This window comes from Lathyrus oleraceus, chromosome 2, assembly GCF_024323335.1.
Source record: "Lathyrus oleraceus cultivar Zhongwan6 chromosome 2, CAAS_Psat_ZW6_1.0, whole genome shotgun sequence".
Taxonomy (NCBI): domain Eukaryota; kingdom Viridiplantae; phylum Streptophyta; class Magnoliopsida; order Fabales; family Fabaceae; genus Lathyrus; species Lathyrus oleraceus.
Window position 1 is genome coordinate 24,815,542 of NC_066580.1, and position 10,813 is coordinate 24,826,354.

The following is a 10,813-nucleotide window of genomic DNA, read 5'->3' on the forward strand; positions in this document are numbered from 1 at the left end:
ACCTGTAACCGGTTACAGTCAGAGTGTAATCGGTTACACAGTAAAATTTTGAAAAAATAAAAACAGGAAGGCATGAAAACATTTTACCACATACTAAATTATTCTAGAACATGTTCCAAATTTATCCTTCAATAATAGCATATTTTCTACCAATTATACCCTTTATTATTTTCTTTATTTATTTTTTCCTTTAATTCTTAATAGATATTTCCGGTTCTCCTATTTCATGACAAATATAATGTAACTCTCCTTTTAGAGTGGGAAGTAACTTCCACATAATATTAACCATATCTTTTTTTTTATAAGAATGAAAAACCAACATTTTTATAAATCTCATATTTTTCATTTTATTATGTAACTTCCTTCAATAACTATCATCTTTAATTTACACTTTCAAATTGTGTGATAAAATGATCCTTATTAACATTGCAATTATTGTTTCTTCTCGATCTTCATTTTTCTCCGACAACGATGTTTTGTGTTTCATGTTGATGTCTTCTAAATAAAAGTTTGAACAAAGTTATAAATAAGAAGAAAATATTATTCTAGTGAAAAATAAAAATATATTTATCTAATACTATCTTATCTCAATATGTTTTAAATAAAAATTGAAGTAAATTATAATACGATATTTATAAGAAGTAGAAAATAGTTAAAATAGAAATATTGTATTAATAAAATGAAAAAAAGTAGCGTTTAGAATTGAAGTAAAATAAATAGGGTTTATTGTTGAAAGAAAAAAACAGACACTTCCAGTTGTGGTATATTTGATGGAAAGGCATGAGTAGTGGTGTAAATATAAAGAGTACTAAACTGCGACGGCATAATCATCCATCAGCGGGGATAGCTCAGTTGGGAGAGCGTCAGACTGAAGATCTGAAGGTCGCGTGTTCGATCCACGCTCACCGCATTTTCTTATCTTTTTTTTCTGCCATCGCGCCATCGCACGGTATAGCTTTTGTTTCTATTCCTAGTTACTAAAACTCAATTCAACGATTCCATTGTCGTCCAGCGGTTAGGATATCTGGCTTTCACCCAGGAGACCCGGGTTCGATTCCCGGCAATGGAACTATTTTTTCTATCCTCTTCTTCAATTACCTTGACTAATAAATCTCTAAACCTTTATCAACATACACATTATTTCTTATTCATAATAAAGCTTTAAACAATTATGTAGCTCTTTTATCAATATAAATTATATTTTCTTTATCAATAAAAACTTTTTTTATATCTAACAAAATTATAATATACACACTTTTTAATTATTATAAATTTATTCTACACAACTTTTATTCCTTTCTATATTAATAATATATATAACATTCAAAATCTAATAACATAAATATAATTTAATATTTTTTATTTTGACAACTAAAATTACTTGTACAATAATTTTATGAAAATTAAAAAATACAAATTTTTTAAAACATACGAGAATATATATATATATATATATATATATATATATATATATATATATATATATATATATATATATATATATATATATATATATATATATATATATATATATATATATATATATATATATATATATAATTTGATCATTTTACAAGGATAAATAATTTTTAATCATGTTTATACTTCAACTCAAATTTCACAACGTAAAAAAAGATTATTTTTTTTTATTACGACATGTTTTTGTGCTAATAGTGTCCATAACCTAAGATGAAGAAGATTATGCACCCACAACTTAAAGAAAATTTGTACATTAAAAATAGTGTCAACGAAACATAAATACCACAAATTGTAAATTATTATAAATATCTAATCAATCCATCAAACTATTTTACGAATTTTATCTCTTGATATTATTTATTTATGTTTTTTTAATTCAATAGCTCATACATCATATTTAATGCTATTTGGAATAGTTGATAGAGTTTTTAGCAAGTGTATTGAATTGATGCAATTAATGATTAAAAAGTGACAACACCCGGTATCAAACCTAACGAATGTGCAAAGTACTATTGAATCGTATTTTCTAACCTTTAAGAAAATTGTGTTGAAAATGAGATGGACAAATATGAGAGAGAAGATGAGAATGACTTGGGTATTGTGTTAGTACTCCTAAATCCGACGCGTCATTGCGCTTATCATCTTATATTGTTACCGATTTCTAAAAATGTTTAATCCTAATATCTTTGCGATTAAACCTTTAACCTTAAACTAACTCATGATCTCTTATTGAATTACACTTTAAGACTTAGCTGAGTGTTAACAGAAATATACTGGTTTCAAGGTTTCACCCTTAACTATAGGAAAGGGAGTCACTAGTGAGGGATAACAAACAATCTTCAACTAAGTTTTGTTGACTAAGTGAATCCAAAAACAAGAAAAGAAAGAATTATGATATTCAAATTTTCAAAAAGTAGATTTATAAAAACACTTTGGTTTAAATCATTTATGTTAGAAGAGATAAATAGAAAAAAAAATGAAGAGGCAAAATAATAAAGAATATAAGAGGCAGATAAATAACTAGCATAAAAGATAAATAGTATAAATATAATAGATAATGGATAGAAAGATCACGCTAGAGATTTATCCTAGTTCGGCCTAAATCACTTGGCTTACTCCAATCCACAAGAGTTTCCCCTTTATATTTCCACTAAAATAACTTGTGCTTTTATACTCGCCCGAGGGATCAACGCCTCACCTAATGGACTTGGAGTCTCATCAGTCAGGCTCAATTATAATCTCGTCCAAGGGAATTAGAGTCATATCAAACATGTTGATTCGAACTCCTCGCATGGATAACCTTGAGTTTTCTCGGGTGGGATCCAACTAAAAGTCTTGCCCAAGGTACACAACTGAAGTCTTGCCCGAGAGACTCAAAGCCTTTCTTGAAAGACGTGTATCCCCTCACACAGACACCCCCGACGCTAATTCATTCAAAGTACTTCACATTTTATCAAATCCCTTGTGCTTTATGGACTGTATAGTGATATATTTGTAAATGGCCTATTAAGGGAGGGAGGATCACAACCCCCAGGGGACGCCCATACGCCACCCGCCATTATGAGTTATGTCTCCCTAAGTGAGTCCTACTCTCATACTCATAAGAAACATGGGAAAATATGTTCCTCGTTTAGAGAAAAGTCATGGTCAACAGACTGACCCACGTCTCCCTAGGAACTAGGGATTTAATAGTCCACCACTGACTAGGTGGTCGTTTGTCTTTCCTAAATAATCCCTAGGCCCAAAGACCTCTATAAATTCCTCACCCTTAGCGGATGAAAAGACAACCAGTGATACGCACGACATACACCATAGAGCTATAAATCTTCTCATCTCACGTAAGTTTTTTCTCTCACCAAGTAAACATCGTCAAACAGGGCATCTCGCTGCCGTGAGTAAAACCTAAACCACCATAAAAAACTAAGGCTTGTGGTCACCCCTACTAGCTTAGGGGTACCATGCATCCTGTAACTTTTTACAAGTACAAGAATCTTTAATAAAAGAACCCTTCCTATAGAAGAATTTGTTCATGTACCATTTGATGAAACTAATCCCTCAAAGGTGGACACAGTTGTTTATACTGATGAAGATGATTCACCAATTGATATCTATCATACCCTAATTTTTAACCCTAAGATCCCACATCCCATTTTTCATCTTTTGTATACAAGCAAGGTCACATCTTGATCCTTCCCTCATCCATCTTTGGATTTGCTTCTTACAGAGATCACCAAGCACCTTTTTGCTTACCTTTGTGTTTATTTGATTCATTTCTTATCTAACCACTAATCAAAATAATATGTATTGTTTCTCTTAAGTTTATTGTGCAAGGTAGGGCTTCTCAAGTCAAAAGCATCTCAAAGTTTGTTGGCTTACTTCTCAAGAAAATCAAAGGTTCATGTGTTTATTTCCATGCCTTCTTCAACAAGTAACTTCAAGCTTTGAGAAATTTAATTAATAGGCCAAAAATGACACTTTATCTTGAGTTCATATGATCACCCATGTGCTTTGGAATGCAAGTAAGATCCAAATACACAAGCTTGTTCTAAGAGGTTTGACCTAAAAGTCAATATTTTGAAGTCAAAGTTCAAAGGATCACAACTCCTTCAATTCTTAACATTTTTGAATTTCCCTTTTTGAATATGACTCTTCTTAACATCTTCTACAACTTATATTTACATGACAATATCCAATTAACATTTTTGAATATTTTGAAGTCAAAGTTCAAAGGATCACAACTCCTTCAATTCTTAACATTTTTGAATTCCCCTTTTTGAATATGACTCTTCTTAACATCTTCTACAACTTATATTTACATGACAATATCCAATTATGCTTGGAGGATCATCAAACGTTTGGAGACATTATAGGTCATTTGTGGACTTAGTGAAATTTGACATATTTTCAAGTGACTTTTTGCCAACTTTCAAAGATCATAACTTCTTCAATTTTCAACACATGGAGCTGATTGTTTTTGCAAAATGTCATCAGTAATACCCTCTACAAGTTTTCTTCAAGGACCAAGGTCAAAATATTATTGGAAGGCCATGAAATTCATTAGGACATTATAGGTCATTTTCAGACATGAATCACTCAAAATTTTCTAAGTTTTGGAACCAGTATTTTATGCCAAATTCAACACACCATAACTTTGTGGATACACATCCAAATGAAACCTTTCTTGGCTCATTGTAATCTTGGTCATGATGTTAACACATGACAAAAAGAATGGGATAAAAAAGCCTTTTGAGTAGGGTGCCCCATTGAGTTGAACATGGTGACTCGAAACTAAAGAAATCACCATTGCCCAAAATTTGATCATGAGTAAACTCATTTTCAAGCCAAATTAGAAAGTGTTTTGGTCCTAAACATGTTTAGTCAAACCTCCAGAAGTTAATTGACACTTAAAACACATTATTTTGGTTGAGTTTTGATGAGTTTCAAGTCACACTTTTCACACACTTGGATCAAATTCGTTTTGCACGAATTCAACATCATTCCACACGTATTTGGATCTAATTACATTGTTTATAAATAGAGGAAGCTTTTTCCTTCATTTTCAAGCTTTGGAGAGTCAAGAAACCCTTGTTATAACTTGAAGTTTTTCCAGAAAATTCAACTATCGTGTTTTGAGTTTCAATCTGTTTCAATCCATTTTCTTGATTCTATTAGCTCTATCGCTGTCATACCCCAAAATTTTCCCTCCTTTTCGCTTTTTATCTGACTGTAACTCGATAATCGTCTAACCTCATTTATACCCATTCATGTGCATTCATTCGTTCATGATTAACATCTGCTAATAGGTATCATGGATTCAGGGTTTGTGGTTGATAAAATCAGGGTCGGATTGGAGTTTATGGCATTGCACATCATATGGAGTGAAATCCTGATTCATGGCCTTGCTAGTCAATGATCTAGTGTATGAACTGTCGATTGGTTGATATTCATCTTGTTTGATTCATGGCATTGGTATGAGTCGTTGGTTCAGGATGTCGTGGTCCATATTCGTTTGTCCAGGAGAAAGTACACATTTTTGTCTGTATTGACTTTTTGGTCAACCAATTGACCAAAGTCAACCATCAACCTCTGAATTTTTAATCATGTGATCCATAATCGTCCCGTCATTTTCGAATTAATTCTAGAAGTTGCGAATGGATTTTAAAGGTTCAAATTTGATTTAATTCAAAATTTGATTTTTGAGGTTCAGGTCGACTTTGGAGAATTAGTTCGAATTCATAACCATTTCATCATTTTCGTTAGCCGATTAATTTTAGAACATTGTTTTAAGTACAAATTAATCATGACCTTTCATCATTTAGAATTTCTTGATTTTGTTAACAAACCATTTAAGTCCATCTAAACCCATTCCATTAACCATTTTTACCACATATCCACGTTTATCCATATTATCCAATATTAATCCGATTCTCCATTTTTTACCCATTTTACATGTCCAATACCAATATCCATTTACCAAATATCCAAGTCCTAATATCCAAATTCATTGAATTGTCCAAATCCATAACCAAGTACATATCAATTTTCTTAAAAGTCCAAAAATCCAATTAACCATTTACCACCAATTTAATCCAAGTCATATCCAATTTTTTAAATCAAAAAAGTCTAAGTAAACCAAAACCAGCCCTCTGTTCATTCTTCTTCAAAGCCTGCAAGACCAAAGTTGAATTGAAAAAGTTGCAGCAAACAAAGAAAAAGAAAACGGAAAAAAGTTGTTATTCAAAAAAAGCACAAGCTGCACTTACCAAAAGACAAACGCATCCAGACCACAGCAACAAGCTCCAAGCCGACGAACCGCCACAACCAAGAATCTAGATCACAAAATCATATAGCTGAAATTGTTGAGAATTCTAGAAGAATAGCCCGAACCACAGTTGTTCAAGCTTCTCAGGCCATGTCAGTTTTTACGGAAAAGAAGGTAAGGTTGAAAGAATTGGAAAATTCTATTAATAACCGGCTTTCAGTTGATGACCCAAAAAAGTCGCATCCAAACCTCAACTCCAGACGCCAAAGAAGGGAACCCCTCAACCAACCTCATTCCAAAGCCAAAGCAACCAAAAAGCTGCTATTTGTGAAGCTTCCAAATCCAAATACAGTAATCCAAAGAATAAAACAAGCTGCCAAGGCCAAACGCACACGCCGACGACGATAGAACCGCAGCAGTGCGCAAGCTTCCGGACGCATAACAATCACCCAACATCGATCTATGATTATTTCTGAGTCTTCCAACAACATGCAACTTCGAGATGGTAATGCTAGTAGTGTTGGTAATGTGATGAACAACCTTGCACAAGTTATGGCAGCCTCCATTGTTGGGCTGATCGGCGAGAATTCAGTAATGGCAGACCAACAGAAGAACGTTCCTTGCTTAAATTAAACGGAGTCATGTCGTGTCGCAAAGCTTGAGATTTTTCTCACAATGTTGCTAGGCAAAATGTGATTTATGGATGCCAGTGGAGTTCCAGGGTTGCGCATGTCACAGGACTACTTGAGAAGTTCATATAGGTGTAAAGACAGAGTATATCAATATTTAGCCAATGACAGGTATTAAGTACTCAGTCTCAATCGAAATAAATCTCACAACTATTCTTTTGGAAGCCACAAGGGGACATAGGCTTGAGAGAGTAACAAAGAAACCATAAGTGGCATGAGTGTTCTCTACATTGGTTGAAGGGATTAAAGCAATAAAGGGATAACTCTAAAGGTAGTAACGGCAAGGTCTCCATTGCCCAAAGTGAGAGGAGTCCAGTGTTGCTGCTTATGGCTGGAGACGAGTCCTCTTGTAAGGTTCAAAAGAGTAAAGATGGCCATGGTACTGCAGGTGTGACGAAGGCTGCTGCTGGAATTTCCAACCATGCTACACCTAAGGCCAAGCAATCACGAACCCAAACAAATGTTGGAAGTAAGAGAGAAAGGTAGTCAACATCAGCATATTCAGTTGATGGAAATGGCATGAAAGATAGAAATGTTCAAGAAAATGGTGTTGATCCTTCCGGACTTGACACAAGAGTCCATTCTAGGAAATCTTCCAGGAAAAAGCAGCATGTTTCATACATAGGAACTGCTGGAAATGGTGAGTTTGAGAATGCTTCCAAAAAGCCACAAAAAGATAAACCTGTTAAGACCACTAAAGAGAAGAAAAGAGAAGTACCTCCTAATGGCAGGTTGTTCAATGAGACAGGTCCAACTAGTTTCACTGCTGATGTGGATGGTGAGAATGGAGAGACGAGAAACAAAACAAATGGTCAACCTGGGAAAATATGCTGCTACTGTTGAAGCTGCTCACTTGGAAACTGGCATCATGTCTGTGTTCGATGATCTCACACAGGGAGATCGGGACTCTGTTTGCCTTCTTGCTGTTGAGGGTTGTGCAACACTTAGAAACTATTGGAGCTTCTAGATTGTGTGGCACATGTCCTTCTTGTTACAGTCAATTTTCCTCAAGATAAGTCATGGCGCGTTTGTCACATGGTTATCAATCAACTCTGTGAGTTCGGCGTAGCTGTTGGTCCTGATTCCACCAAGACAGAATTGGTTCCTGCATATGTTCGGCTGCAACCAAACAACAGAGCACGCACCAGCTGGGGCCGAAGACGACACAAGCCAACACCATACGCCGACAATTCGAATGGCAATGAAAACTGCTGCGATGGCGGCCTGCATAAAACCCGATAAGCTGCTGCAAAACCGCCAAAACACCAAATAATCAAACCATCCAATAGCTGCATAAGCCAATCCCAACCTGCAGTGAGAGTCAAATGGCACAATAAGTGTAAGTTTGGTTAAACTTGCAAGATTGAAAAATTCGGTTAAAACTGTTCCCAAGGCAACGCAGTGCAGATATCCACAGTTGGATAGAAAATCAAACAAATGAATTAGAGAATAAAACGCACGTGTGTTATACACCAAAATCCCACGCGACTCACTCTTTTCTCACTTATTATCAAATTTTACAAGAAAAGAAAAGCCTTTGCCAGCTGGATAAATCAAGGCCCAAACCACCCTCTTGGATCACACTATAAATAGGGCAATCATTGCCAATCATTGGGGGAATTTTTCTGATCCAAAACGAGTTCTGCACTCTTTCCCTAACCCTCAGTACACGCTCACTGCATTGTTGTGAGAGCTTCATCATTCGAAGCTCTATGCGGCAGAGCTGAACCGCCAATTAACACTCCATTATCATCGTTGCTTTCACGTGTGGACTCGCAAGAAGAAGACAGTTTCGAAAGTAAGAAGAAGAAGGAGAGAAGCGCGAAGAAGGAGAAGAAGGTTACCTGTACTCGACACTATCGCTGTCGCCGTCTCCGTCGTCATCTCCGACAGGTAACACACCTAATCCTTATGCTCTGGCTTCGATCCGCCTACCACGGCATTGTATCAGGTTAGGGAGATCAAAACCCTAACCTATTAGTGTTTGATTGTCAGTGTGTCGAGTTTAATTGTCGTTGAGGTAACTTAGGGTTCGTGCGTGTTTGCTCGCGATTCTGCCGGCGAGTTTAGAATTAAGAATTTTGGTTTGGATATTCGAGACCGTGAGGTAGAGACGACCGTTTGGTTGGTTGGTTTTCACGTTTGGAGCTCCGCCTCCACCGACGATGAGCTCCGGCGCGGCGGAGGCTTTGCTCGCCGGCCAGGATTGTGGAGGGAACATTTGAAGGAGCGGTGTATGGTTTGGCACGTGAGGGAGGTTCTGAATCTCTTGTGTTGGACCAGTTTGGGCTTAGGCCCATATAATTGACATTTGCACACTCTTTCCAGTCCAGCACCCCCCTGTCTGGGCTTAACATTGAACTTCAGGCCCATTCTGATCAGTTTGATTTAATTTTTTTTTTGCTAATTGGACTTATTTTTGCTAATGGAATTAATTGTTGGTAATTAAAAATTTAATTGGATTTACCTGTTGGATTAATTTTTATAATTAGAATTAATAATTAGGATGATTGTTAGAATTTGATTAGGATAATGGTTTAATATAATTGACTTGGTATTTACTTTAGAATTTAATTTTGTTAATTGTTTTGGAATTGATTGTTGATAATTCTTTTGAATTTAAATCTTGTTAAATATTCTTTTATCGTATCCTTTGATTTTATCTTAACATTTAACAATTAACCTCTAACTTCTAATTCTTTAATTTTCACATCTAACTCTTTAAATTTCCGCTCCTAACACTTTATTCTTGTCATTTACTTTATTTGCTTTTATTTTGCTTTTATTTTGCTTTTTATCATATTGCATCATCATTCTTCATCTCATTCTAAAAATGAATCTAAAAAATGATTAAGACTTAAAAAAATGAAAAATGAGATAATTCTCCAAGCATGGAAAGAACTTTGGAAAATGGACTTAGAGACTTATTAGGGCCCTTTGCAAAAGACCTTGGACAAATGTGACCTTAACATGGAGGAAGCATGCAAGAATCAAGAAGGATTTGTAATCTTTTAATTGTAATATTTTATGCACTTTATAGTTTAGAACACTATGCACACACAAGACTTTCTCTTGGGCCACCTGACAATGAGATATCTTATTTCCGCACCTCCCTTGTACTTTACATGTACCCCCTCCCCTTTTCGATGTACGTATTTACTCGCTTTCTTCTATTGCTTGTTAGCTACTCCTTAGGCATTAGGATCGTTCACCCATTCACAATCGATAATCAAACCTTTAATCCAACGTCAAGCAGTCATTTGCAAATCAAACTCAATAAGCAAACCCTTTATCCAACGTCAAGCGGTATTTTCCAAATCAAACTCAAAAACACAATAAATGGCGATTAGGATCGTACGTCACGAGCCTTAAGCGATAAAGAAGGGATGAGACTGGAGCTTTCCTACACTCATTCTGAATGCTTCGAACGTAAGACGTTTGACTTGGTAGTTTGAGGTATTCACCTTTATCTATAGTCTTTAGTGCAATCCAAAATCAGTAACACTTTCTCAAAGCATAAAAACAACTCAATGCATTCAAACCTTTTGTTTGAGCCTTAGGGCAACACTTGAAAACCCTTCTTCAAGGTAATTAAAATCAACACAACAAACCAAACAATTTCAAACCCATGAACTACGAAAGCTCTGATTTCTCACTTCCACAAGTGGGCATACATAGGCACGAGGATCCATTCCTTGGCGAGCACATTAATTTAAAATCTACCTCCACTCCGCAAACCTTTGGCAAGAAAATATTCGATAAACAATACACACTTAAGCGCAAACATCTTAGATGGTTCCCATGGAGTACCATGGATATGAGGGGTGCTAATACCTTCCCCTTGCATAACAGACTTCCGAACCTGTTTGTGGTTGCGATGACC

At 35.5% G+C, this 10,813-nt stretch overlaps 1 long non-coding RNA gene and 2 other non-coding genes across 4 annotated transcripts; 2 read left to right on the forward strand and 1 right to left on the reverse strand.

The window, feature by feature from the left end:
* Positions 1-837: 837 nt before the first annotated feature.
* TRNAF-GAA (transfer RNA phenylalanine (anticodon GAA)) lies at positions 838-910 on the forward strand. The gene has a single exon. It is a non-coding gene; the product is annotated as a tRNA-Phe (tRNA).
* An 87-nt stretch (positions 911-997) lies between these two features.
* TRNAE-UUC (transfer RNA glutamic acid (anticodon UUC)) lies at positions 998-1,069 on the forward strand. Its single transcript has one exon. It is a non-coding gene; the product is annotated as a tRNA-Glu (tRNA).
* A 4,890-nt stretch (positions 1,070-5,959) lies between these two features.
* On the reverse strand, positions 5,960-9,344 carry LOC127117821 (uncharacterized). 2 transcript variants are annotated; one of them, XR_007802039.1, is made up of 4 exons: positions 8,775-9,344; positions 7,649-8,239; positions 6,243-7,558; positions 5,960-6,146 (listed from the first exon to the last, which is right to left on the reverse strand). It is a non-coding gene; the product is annotated as an uncharacterized LOC127117821 (long non-coding RNA). The 2 variants fall into 2 exon arrangements; XR_007802040.1 differs by having other exon boundaries at positions 6,243-7,561.
* Positions 9,345-10,813: the final 1,469 nt, after the last annotated feature.